General features: G+C 49.5%; 1 protein-coding gene across 7 annotated transcripts in view; it reads left to right on the top strand.

Moving 5' to 3' along the window:
* The window catches only part of LOC144498704 (DENN domain-containing protein 5B), a 286,461-nt gene that overhangs the window by 100,062 nt on the left and 174,304 nt on the right, over positions 1-12,095 (top strand). The gene's annotated exons all lie outside the window — the stretch shown is intronic.

Here is a 12,095-nt window from a genome sequence, read left to right as displayed (position 1 = left end):
GAAAGCTAATGGCATTTGCTACCAAATAAACCTGTTGGACTTTAACCTGGTGTTGTTAAAACTCTGACTGTATTTAAATGAGGGCAGGGTAGAAATGTTTGCCTGCGACACTTCTTATTCCATGTATTTTCCTGAAGCACTTGATTTATCGCTGTGTGACATATTTCACATCGTGAGCATGCCACCAGGATTGTTCTGTAATAGAAGGACAAGGCTATGAGGGTGGACCATCACCAACTATCTGTTGAGTTGTTGCCAGAGATGAGCAAAGCAAAAAGGCATATTGATTGCAAAAGAGAGGAACCTGTGTGAGATCCAAAGGCTCCAAGGGTATGAGGAAGGCAAGCTTTGCCTCAGAGAATTCTCTGCTGACTATTTAAAGTCAATATTTTGGCCGGAGCTCTTCCAGGTAACATTATCCCTCAACAACGTCATTTATCTTGTTCCTATTTGTGGGGTCTTGCTGTGCGCTATTGGCTACTACGTTTCTTTTCTAATTGGGCCACAAATGTAATCACTGTGCTAGTAATTAAGAGCTAGGTGGTCACCCATGCAATCACTGAAGGTGTTACTTCTGCCCCTCTCTCCTCATGTTCCAAGGCCCCAAACATTCCTGCCAAATGAAGCAGTCACTTACTTATAATACTTTCAGTTTAGTCTCCTGTCTTCGTTGCTGACAATGCTGCCTCCTCTACACTGGGGAGTCCCAATGCAGATTGGGTGAGCACTTTGTGAGACACCTCTGCTCAGTCTCAAGCATGACCCCCATATTGTGGTCCACTTGTCATTTTAATTTACCACCTTGTTCTCATGCCCACATCTCTGTCCTGAGCCTGCTGCGGCCTCCAGTGAAGCTCAATGCAAACTGGAGGAACAGAACCTCACCTTTCCATTAGGCACTCAAGCCTACTGGTCTCAGCATTGTGTTCAGCATCTTCAGACCATGGACTCTGTCCTCCATTTTGATTCTTTTGTTTTGCCAAATACCAATCTGTATCTTTTCATGTTTTTTCTTTTGGACAGAGCTCCTCATTATTCTGCCATTAGCACTCACTCAGGACCAATGCTTTGTTTCTTTACTCGGACCATGACCAGTCCCTTCACAATTTGTTCTGCAGATTATTGTTGTTAAATCTCTCCTGCCCTCCAACATATCCTACATCGTTCTTTTAGCTCTATCTCCACCCCCCTCCCCTTTCCCCTTTCAACAGAATAAAATGCATCACATTTCTATAAAAGCAAAATACTGCAGATGCTGGAATCTGAAACGAAAACAGAAAAATGCTCAACTTCAGACCTGCTGAGACTTTCCAGCATTTTTCTGTTATTGCATCACAGTTCTACCCTCCGTCAGTTCTGAAGAAGAGTCAGAATTGGCTCAAAGCATTAACTCTTTCTTTATCTACGGATTTTAAAATTATTTGTTCAAGCCTTGTGCCTTTTTTTGAATTTGTGGAGCTTGTGGAATTTAAAGCTCCCCGTTGGTTTCTGCGTGTCAACACCTCGTCCAACCTTTTCCCATCTAGTCTAAGTTGTGAGCTTTTGAAATTTGGCAAGCTTGCAGTTGTCCTGATGAGTGCAGGACAAATAGCTTCGACAACATGTCTCTCTTTTCAGCAATATTTCAAAAGTACTTAATTGGCTGCAAAGCGCTTTGTGAAACTGAAAGGTGCGATACAAATATTTTGCATGAGTGCAAAGACATTGAAATTAGGAAGTACCTCCCTCCTCAATGGGTGGTGGAAATTTGGAAGTCTTCCCGGGAATCCTGCTTATGATTGCTTGGGGTCAGTTGGCGATTCCAAGATGGATTAGATAATTTTCTCTGAGGTTAGGGATACCAGGGAATATGAACCAATGGCAAGTAGATGGAGTTCAGATACAAACAACCAGGATCTAACTGGCTCGAGGAGCTGAATGGCCAATGTTCGGAGTCTTGAGCTAAGGTCATCTCTGCTGGAAGAACAGGAAGCAATTCTGTTGAGCTGGAAAATTAGGTTAAATCTAAAACACCATTGAAACTGAGGCCCTTGAGCAATATCACTCACAAACATCACTTCCCAATGTCACCCCCCCGTGTCACCCCCCCCGTGTCACCCCCCCCGTGTCACCCCCCCCGTGTCACCCCCCCCGTGTCACCCCCCCCGTGTCACACCCCCCCGTGTCACCCCCCCCGTGTCACCCCCCCGTGTCACCCCCCCGTGTCACCCCCCCGTGTCACCCCCCGTGTCACCCCCCCGTGTCACCCCCCCGTGTCACCCCCCGTGTCACCCCCCCGTGTCACCCCCCCGTGTCACCCCCCGTGTCACCCCCCCGTGTCACCCCCCCGTGTCACCCCCCCGTGTCACCCCCCCGTGTCACCCCCCGTGTCACCCCCCCGTGTCACCCCCCCGTGTCACCCCCCCGTGTCACCCCCCCGTGTCACCCCCCCCCGTGTCACCCCCCCCCGTGTCACCCCCCCCCGTGTCACCCCCCCCGTGTCACCCCCCCCGTGTCACCCCCCCCGTGTCACCCCCCCCGTGTCACCCCCCCGTGTCACCCCCCCGTGTCACCCCCCCGTGTCACCCCCCCGTGTCACCCCCCCGTGTCACCCCCCCGTGTCACCCCCCCCGTGTCACCCCCCCCGTGTCACCCCCCCCGTGTCACACCCCCCCCCCGTGTCACCCCCCCCCGTGTCACCCCCCCCGTGTCACCCCCCCCGTGTCACCCCCCCCGTGTCACCCCCCCGTGTCACCCCCCCGTGTCACCCCCCCGTGTCACCCCCCCGTGTCACCCCCCCGTGTCACCCCCCCGTGTCACCCCCCCCCCCCCGTGTCACCCCCCCCCGTGTCACCCCCCCCCCGTGTCACCCCCCCCCGTGTCACCCCCCCCCCGTGTCACCCCCCCCGTGTCACCCCCCCCGTGTCACCCCCCCCGTGTCACCCCCCCGTGTCACCCCCCCGTGTCACCCCCCCGTGTCACCCCCCCGTGTCACCCCCCCGTGTCACCCCCCCGTGTCACCCCCCGTGTCACCCCCCCGTGTCACCCCCCCGTGTCACCCCCCCGTGTCACCCCCCCGTGTCACCCCCCCGTGTCACCCCCCCCGTGTCACCCCCCCGTGTCACCCCCCCGTGTCACCCCCCGTGTCACCCCCCCCCGTGTCACACCCCCCCGTGTCACACCCCCCCGTGTCACACCCCCCCGTGTCACACCCCCCCGTGTCACACCCCCCCGTGTCACACCCCCCCGTGTCACACCCCCCGTGTCACACCCCCCCGTGTCACACCCCCCGTGTCACACCCCCCCGTGTCACACCCCCCCGTGTCACACCCCCCCGTGTCACACCCCCCCGTGTCACACCCCCCCGTGTCACACCCCCCCGTGTCACACCCCCCCGTGTCACACCCCCCCGTGTCACACCCCCCCGTGTCACACCCCCCGTGTCACACCCCCCCGTGTCACACCCCCCCGTGTCACACCCCCCCGTGTCACACCCCCCCGTGTCACACCCCCCCGTGTCACACCCCCCCGTGTCACACCCCCCCGTGTCACACCCCCCGTGTCACACCCCCCCGTGTCACACCCCCCCGTGTCACACCCCCCCGTGTCACACCCCCCGTGTCACACCCCCCCGTGTCACACCCCCCCGTGTCACACCCCCCCGTGTCACACCCCCCCGTGTCACACCCCCCCGTGTCACACCCCCCGTGTCACACCCCCCCGTGTCACACCCCCCCGTGTCACACCCCCCCGTGTCACCCCCCCCGTGTCACCCCCCCGTGTCACCCCCCCGTGTCACCCCCCCCGTGTCACCCCCCCGTGTCACCCCCCCGTGTCACCCCCCCTGTGTCACCCCCCCCTCCCGTGTCACCCCCCCCTCCCGTGTCACCCCCCTCCCGTGTCACCCCCCCCCCCGTGTCACCCCCCCCTCCCCCGTGTCACCCCAACTTCACACCCTCCCCGTCCCTCCTACCGTCCATGTAAATCATGGAGCAACAACAAGAGGTTAATTGTCAGTGCAGCTCTTAGCAATCGTCTCTAAATTAAGGCATCGGATGAAGATGCTGCCGGAATATTGCCTGTGGGCGTGGATTTCCTCTGTCAAGTGTTACAATATGTTGAAATAGTTCTTCACTCGCAGTTTTAAGATTTTGAAAATAGTTCATGGGCTGTACAAACCCATTGTCCAATTGGGTAGATTGCTTGGGTTAGCCTGTATTTAACTCTCAGACTCCAGGTAGACAATTCATAATTTTGTGCTAGACAAATTTGGAGAAATTGCTTCTCAGCTAAAGAGCAGTGCAATCTACAGATATGTAATTGCAGAGCAGGGGACTAGGTAGCTTCTGGAACTCAGCACTTAGCAATAACAGTAATTTAAGTTCGCTTCCCACTATTAAGCTGCTGGATGTTATGTCTTTAAGGTGTAACAGAAGTTGGGGGTAAAGATGAGACAGAATCTATAAGGGATGATTGCGAATTCTCCACTGTTCACCCTACTGATAAATGTGAATGGTGCCAAAACTGCCTGGCAAGGAAAAGAACAACCTGTTCCGAAAGCTAGTGGCTTTTGCTACCAAATAAACCTTTGGACTTTAACCTGGTGTTGTTAGACTTCTTACAAGGAAAAGAACAACAATGTTAGGAAGATGGGAATACTTTCCACAGGAAAGAATGGGAGCAGGATTTTGTTGCAGTTAATGCAACTAATTTGTATTGGAACATATGTAGACTGTCACGATAATCTGGTTCATGGTCCGTGTTAATGTTTTAGAGGTAATATTTAGTTGTGGGAAGATTATTGCAGTGAAGATGAGGTAACTACAATGCTGAGCTTCAGGGATTGCCAGAATACCTAAAAGAAAATAATTAATAGAGTCAGATTGAAAGTGATGGAGCCATAAATCAGCTGGTGGGCTTACTTAGCTGGAGAACTGGAGACCTAATGTCTACACTGCTTGCCAAGAAGTGTAGTCCAAAGAGTTTTTTTTGGGAGTTAGAGCTAATTTAGTTTAAAGGTATTCAGTGAATGCTGAAAGGCCACATCATAATGGAGATGGGTGGGGCTTAAGAAGGTTCCCAGTTTTCAGTTTATCTGTGTTTGCTGAGACAAGGGATTGCTTGCAGTTTGGACCCTGTGTGGTTTGCAGCTCAAACAGATGTCCTGGAAGTTCTCAGAGACTGTTAGAGATTAGAGAAGTCCTGAGGAGCAGAGAAGGTGCTTAGAAGGTCATTGGTTTCGTGTCGGGTAGTTAGGGCTCTGAGAAGTCCCCGAAGCAATTTATTGCTTGTTGCAGCCTGGAGTATGGGGAAACTTAGTGAAGCTAGCTATTTGCAAAATAGTTGTGAGCTGGTAATTGAAGATTGGATTACAACTTGGTGAATCACTTGGAATACAGCCTCAGGAGGAGAGATTAAATCATCATTGAGGCAGTCGGAGTCGGAGAGGCTTTTGAGGGAGTTCCGAGGCTAGATCTTCAAAAGTGAATGGTTGTAATCCCTCATGAAGGAGGCAGAGCTTCAATGAGATTTAGTGGCTCTCAACGGTCACAAATATCTGGGTGGGGTTGCTGCGAAATCTGTGGGATCTGTCTTCGTCACATCTGCCATTTAATGTGCAGTGTGGTTTGGTGACCACAGTTGTTGACTGTTAATTCATATTTACCTCATGTTAATTCTGAATCCTAGAATATAAGATGGATATTGTGAATGCTTCTACTTTGCTGATTTTGTATGGTAAAGTTTACTTTGTTTGTTCAAAACTATGGAATCTTGTGGCTGTTTTCGCTTGGTAAGCACCTGGGATTTCAAACTTTATCTACTTTAAACAGAAAGTTCCGAACCAAATCACAACAACACCGAAAGGGACTGAATTTAATAAAAAGAGAAAAAAGTTACCCACTTGAAGGCCTCAATAGGCAGTGGGACTGGATGGCCATCCATGTCCCTTTATGCTACAAACTTAATTAGGATGGGGACAGGAAGGTGGCGGGATCCCCACCAGCCTCTCTCCCATCTAATTAAATGTGCCTCCCTGCTACCAAACGTGCCAAGTGGGGGAGGGCGCAAGATTCTGCCTGGCGTGTAGAAAGAGCGAGCTTGATGTACTAAGTGGATTATCTGAACTTGTAACATGATTTCCTGACATTGGTCGGAATTTTCTGATCTCACCCATGGCTTGGATTCTCCGGTTCCGCTGCAGTGAATGGAGTTTTGGCTGAGCACCAAATTCTCCATTATCGCTGGAAGCGGTGGTGGAAGAGGGCGGGGCGGGGGGGGGGGGCGGTGGAGGGAGGGGACGACATGGTGGCACAGTGGTTAGCACTGCTGCCTCACAGTGCCGGGGACCTGGGTTCAATTCTGGCCTCAGGTCACTGTCTGTGTGGAGTTAGCACATTCTCCCTGTGACTCTGTGGGTTTCCTCCGGGTGCTCCGGTTACCCCTCTCAGTCTAAAGATGTGCGGGTTAGGTTGATTGGCCATGATAATTTGACCCTAATGTCAGGGGGATTAGCAGGGTAAATATGTGGGGTTACGGTAATAGGGCCAGGGTGGGATTGTGGTCAGTACAGATCTGATAGGCCAAATGGCCTCCTCCTGCACTGTAGGAATTCTATAAACAAGAACGGAGAATCCCGACCACTATCTATAAATATAGAGAACAGTCCCGACAGTGGTGGCTTTTAGTTTCATTAGGTCATCCAATCCTGGGCCTATTTTTATTTAACTACAATGTGTTTGGATTCTTTTTGTCCCAGTTACATCAGAACCTCAGATTAGCACACTAAATCTGGACAGTACTAGTCTGGTAGAAGTTAACCTCAGAGTAAGAAATGTGTACTGTACCGATCAGCCTGTTTGGAAGGTACAAGCAGTGCAAGGGGTTTGGAGATTCTGGGGAACAAAATTTACAAGCTTTGAGCTGAGGGTGAAGTGAGTCTGGGAGGATTAGGATGGAAAGTTCAGCGCAGCTTTGAGCACACTTGTCGAAAGATTGTTAAATGAGGTTTGGACACTGCAAGTGAGAGGATTGTCAATTGGATGTTGAATGTCCCAATGCATGGTTGGCATTAGCAAAATCTTTCATGCCATGGTAGCAGCATCCAGGACGACTTGAACTTTAGAAAGTTAAGGAGGTAGGGAATGTTCAACATGAAATGGGAAACTGTGCATCTTGGAGGCATCTTTGCATTGGAGGTGGTGTGCTCTAGTTAAAGGAGTCTGTGAGGCCTACATTGTTACTGGATTAATTGCCGAGGAAGCTCAAACAATGAGGAGATGGGGGCGGTGCAGTGTTGTCAAAATGCTTTATCCAGGCAGCAGCGCCCCCTGTTAGCACCTACAACATATCACATTGCGGAGATCCAGCCATTGTTTTTCTCCAATGAGAGACTGATTCATTGATCAATGCTAAACATGAAGAACAATGGGTTGAATGTATTTTTAGGATTGTGAGAGCTGCTGATAATGAAATCCAAGATACTCGACATTGTTTTGTGGCAACAAGGTTTCCCCCGTGCTTAATCTTGTTGAAGCCTGCAGGTGATTATGCATTGCAGTACAAGGTTAAAGTCCCATCCAGAGATTTTAATGATGCCACGTGCTACTCTGAAAATTCCCCTGTGTTGTCCTGAGGATTTTACAACGTTTCCAGACACTGTCGACATGACATGTGCTCCAGGAAAAGTCCCAGCCTTAGGATTAGAGCTTTGATCTATTTTAACTTTGCTTCAGTCGGGAATGTATTTAATAGAGGGTTTTAAAATTAGGAAGGCGTTTGACACAAGGTGAATAGGGAAAGGCCATTTCCACTGGATGGGGAATCAGAAGCCTGCAAATTTGAATCGTCACTTAAAAGCGTGAGGTTAGAAGAAGAGCAGGGTAAACATGTGGGCCAGCACAGTGGTTAGCACTGCTGCCTCACAGCACCAGGGACCCGGGTTCAATTCCAGCCTAGGGTGACTGTGTGGAGTTTGCACTTTCTCCCTGTGTCTGTGTGGGTTTCTTCTGGGTGCTGCGGTTTCCTCCCACAGTCCAAAGCTGTGCCGGTTAGGTTGATTGGCCATGATAAATTGATCCTAGTGTCGGAAGATTAGCAGAGTAAATACGTGGGGTTACGGGAATAGGGTCTGGGTGGGATTGTGGTCGATGCAGACTCAATGGGCCGAATGGCCTCCTCCTGCACTGTAGGGTTTCTATTCTATGAAGAGGCATCCGATAAAAATGATTATTGGAACATAAAATAGATTGCCAAAATGTGTTGTACAAGATAGAGACTTGAATGTACTCATACTCGGAACACAAATGTTAGCGTGCAAGTACAACAAAGAAAGACATATGGGATGTTGGTTTTTATTGCAACAAGTACAAGAATAAGGAAGCCATGTGACAGTAGGTGAGATGATACCTGGAGTGCTGTGCACAGTTTTGGTCTCCATATCAAAGGAAGGATATACGTGCTTTGGAGACGGTGCAGGGAGGGTTCATGACATTGGCCCCTGAGCTGAGAAGGTTACCCTATTGATAGAATCATAGAATCCCTACAGTGCAGAAGGAGGCCATTTGGCCTATTGAGCCTGCACTGACAACAATCTCACCCTGGCCCTATCCCTGTAACCCCACATATTTACACTGCTAACTCCCGTGACACTAAGGGGCAATTTAGCATGGCCAATCCACCTAACCTGCACATCTTTGGACTGTGGGAGGAAACCGGAGCACCCGGAGGAAACCCACGCCGACACGGGGAGAATGCGTAAACTCCACACAGACAGTCACCTGAGGCTAGAATTGAACCGGGGTCCCTGGCGCTGTGAGGCAGCAGCACTAACCACTGTGCCACCGTGCCACCTTACTTAGTGGCTGAGTAAATTGGGTCTATTTTCTCTGGAGTTTAGAGGAATGAGAGGTCATCTCATTAAAAGAGACAAGATTCTGAAGGGGTTTGACAAGGTCGACACTGAGAGGTTGTTTCCCCTGACTGGGAAATCTAGATTATGGGGGCATTAGAGTCAAATCATTTTGGATTGAGATGAGGAGAAATTTATTTTCCCAGAGGATTGGGAACCTGTGGAATTCCGTACCCCAGAAGTTGTGGATGCTCCATCATTGAATATATTCAGGACTGAGGTCGACAGAGTTCTGATCTCTCAGGGAATCAAAGGAAATTTCTTTGCAGGATCTGGAGAAGTATTTGTGTCACGTAATGTAGAAAGCCAATTTGCTGTGCAGTCAATTTGTGGACACAAGCTTCCACAAACGTCAATGAGATATAGAAACCCATAGAAGCCCTACAGTGCAGGAGGAGGCCATTCGGCCCATTGAGTCTGCACTGACAACAATCCCACCTAGGCCTTATCCCCATAACCTCACATATTTACCCCGCTAATCCCTCTAACCTACACATGCCAGGACACTAAGGGACAATTGAGCATGGCCAATCTACCTAACCCGCACATCTTTGTACTGTGGGAGACCCACGCCGACATGGGGAGAATGTGCAAACTCCACACTCACAGTGACCCAAGCTGGGAATCGAACCCAGGTCCTTGGAGCTGTGAAGCAGCGGTGTTAACCACTCTGCCACCGTTCTGCCCCGTGTGACCATTATATGTGACCATATAATCAGTTTTAACTCTGGGAGTTGGAATCAGTTTTCTCCAGGGCACCAAGATATTTAACTATAAAAGGCATCACATTTAATTCTGATCCCATCCTTGCTTATCTTAATATTTATTCGCTGGACAAGTGTGTCATTGGAAGGGGCCAACATTTACTGCCCGTCCCTCTTTGAAAAGCTGGTGGGTGAGTCTTTTCTTTGAGGCAGCTGCTGTGGTAAAGGTACTTCCACATTAGTTAGGGAGTTCCAGACTTTCAACCCAACAATAATGAAGAAACAGGGATATATTTTTCATTAAGAATGGTGTGTGACTTGGGAGGCAATGGGTATCCATGTGTCGTTTGGTGGAAGTCACAGGTGTGTGAGGTTCTATCGAGGAAGTGAGCGGGTGGCTTGATGTCCAGTAACTGAAGCAGGGTCAGGATCGGAATTTGGTGAACCGGTGTGAATTGTTTGCTAAAAATTTCCTTGAAACATTGCTTGCATCCCCAAATATGGTTTTAGTTGAAACCATGCAACTCGACTTGGAACCCAGGACTTTCTTCCTATGTGCCATATCATTTGGAGGAGATTGAGAAAGTCAAACAGAGCATATCAGTCAAATTTTATATATACTTTTCCATATTGTATGCAATTCATTTAATGTCTATTCTGGCACTTGAGCAGCAAGTACCCATTCACCCATCACCTCTGTATTCACTGACATATTTAAAATTCTTATCCTTGTTTTTAGGTCTCTCTGTAGCCTCACCTCTCCCAAGACCTTCCCCAGTCCTACGGCCTTCAGGGAACACTGTGTTCCTCTGCATCCATAATGTCCTCTGCCTCTCAATTGGCCTTTAGTTAACTGGACACCAAGCTCTGGAACTCTCCTCCCAACACCCTCCAAATGGACTGGACTTGCGGATAGCGAAGAGCATTGTCGGGCAATACAGCAGGATATAGATAGGCTGGAAAATTGGGCGGAGAGGTGGCAGATGGAGTTTAATCCGGATAAATGCGAAGTGATGCATTTTGGAAGAAATAATGTAGGGAGGAGTTATACAATAAATGGCAGAGTCATCAGGAGTATAGAAACACAGAGGGACCTAGGTGTGCAAGTCCACAAATCCTTGAAGGTGGCAACACAGGTGGAGAAGGTGGTGAAGAAGGCATATGGTATGCTTGCCTTTATAGGACGGGGTATAGAGTATAAAAGCTGGAGTCTGATGATGCAGCTGTATAGAACGCTGGTTAGGCCACATTTGGAATACTGCGTCCAGTTCTGGTCGCCGCACTACCAGAAGGACGTGGAGGCGTTAGAGAGAGTGCAGAGAAGGTTTACCAGGATGTTGCCTGGTATGGAGGGTCTTAGCTATGAGGAGAGATTGGGTAGACTGGGGTTGTTCTCCTTGGAAAGACGGAGAATGAGGGGAGATCTAATAGAGGTGTACAAGATTATGAAGGGTATAGATAGGGTGAACAGTGGGAAGCTTTTTCCCAGGTCGGAGGTGACGATCACGAGAGGTCACGGGCTCAAGGTGAGAGGGGCGAAGTATAACTCAGATATCAGAGGGACGTTTTTTACACAGAGGGTGGTGGGGGCCTGGAATGCGCTGCCAAGTAGGGTGGTGGAGGCAGGCACGCTGACATCGTTTAAGACTTACCTGGATAGTCACATGAGCAGCCTGGGAATGGAGGGATACAAACGATTGGTCTAGTTGGACCAAGGAGCTGCACAGGCTTGGAGGGCCGAAGGGCCTGTTTCCTGTGCTGTACTGTTCTTTGTTCTTTGTTCAAATCTTCCCGTAGGATATTCAGTGTCAGTCTTTGCCCGAGAAGGCTCGATGTGAAGCATTTCGGGTGTTTTGCCACGTTAAAGATGTCATATAAATGCACTTGGTTGTTGTTGTAACTCAAATAATCAGCAGAGTGTTAAGAGATACTGATGGTGAAGGAATGGGTTAAGGCTGACAGGGGAAGCTGACAGCCATGCTGTCTGGAATATTGAATTACATTGTTGCTCATTAAGGCCATCCATTGAAATGTTATTTTGTTGAAAGCTGCATTGTCCCCCTGCCCCTTTGAAGACTATGTTCCAGAGGCCTCACTGCAATATAGCTCAATAATACGTCTCAGTTGCTATTTGCCACTTAAACCGCTTTGAATATAGGAAGGAATGCATCTTTCCATACAGCGCTGCCCCCAAGGCATTTGATATTATCAGATTATGGAACTGATTTATTTCAGAAGCAATTAAATTAAAGTACTTGTGTATTTTGTTTCCCAAACCCGCAGTTGGCAGGATTAGTTCTTGGACCTTCCCCCACCAGTGTTTCTCCCCCCCCACCCCCCATCTCCTCTGCAAACTGACTGGTTAATTCCAGTGCAATCCTGTTCAGAGATTCAAATCAAACCTGATCGCCACTAGAGGAATCATTTTGATTGTACTTGATGTGATTTAAGCAACTCAGGCTGGCCAGTGTTCCTTTGAGTTTAGATTCAAAACACATGTTATC

The sequence above is a fragment of the Mustelus asterias genome, chromosome 9, assembly GCF_964213995.1.
Source record: "Mustelus asterias chromosome 9, sMusAst1.hap1.1, whole genome shotgun sequence".
In the NCBI taxonomy this organism is placed as follows: domain Eukaryota; kingdom Metazoa; phylum Chordata; class Chondrichthyes; order Carcharhiniformes; family Triakidae; genus Mustelus; species Mustelus asterias.
Note: the sequence above shows the minus strand (reverse complement) of the source record. Positions and strands in the feature narration are given on the sequence as shown.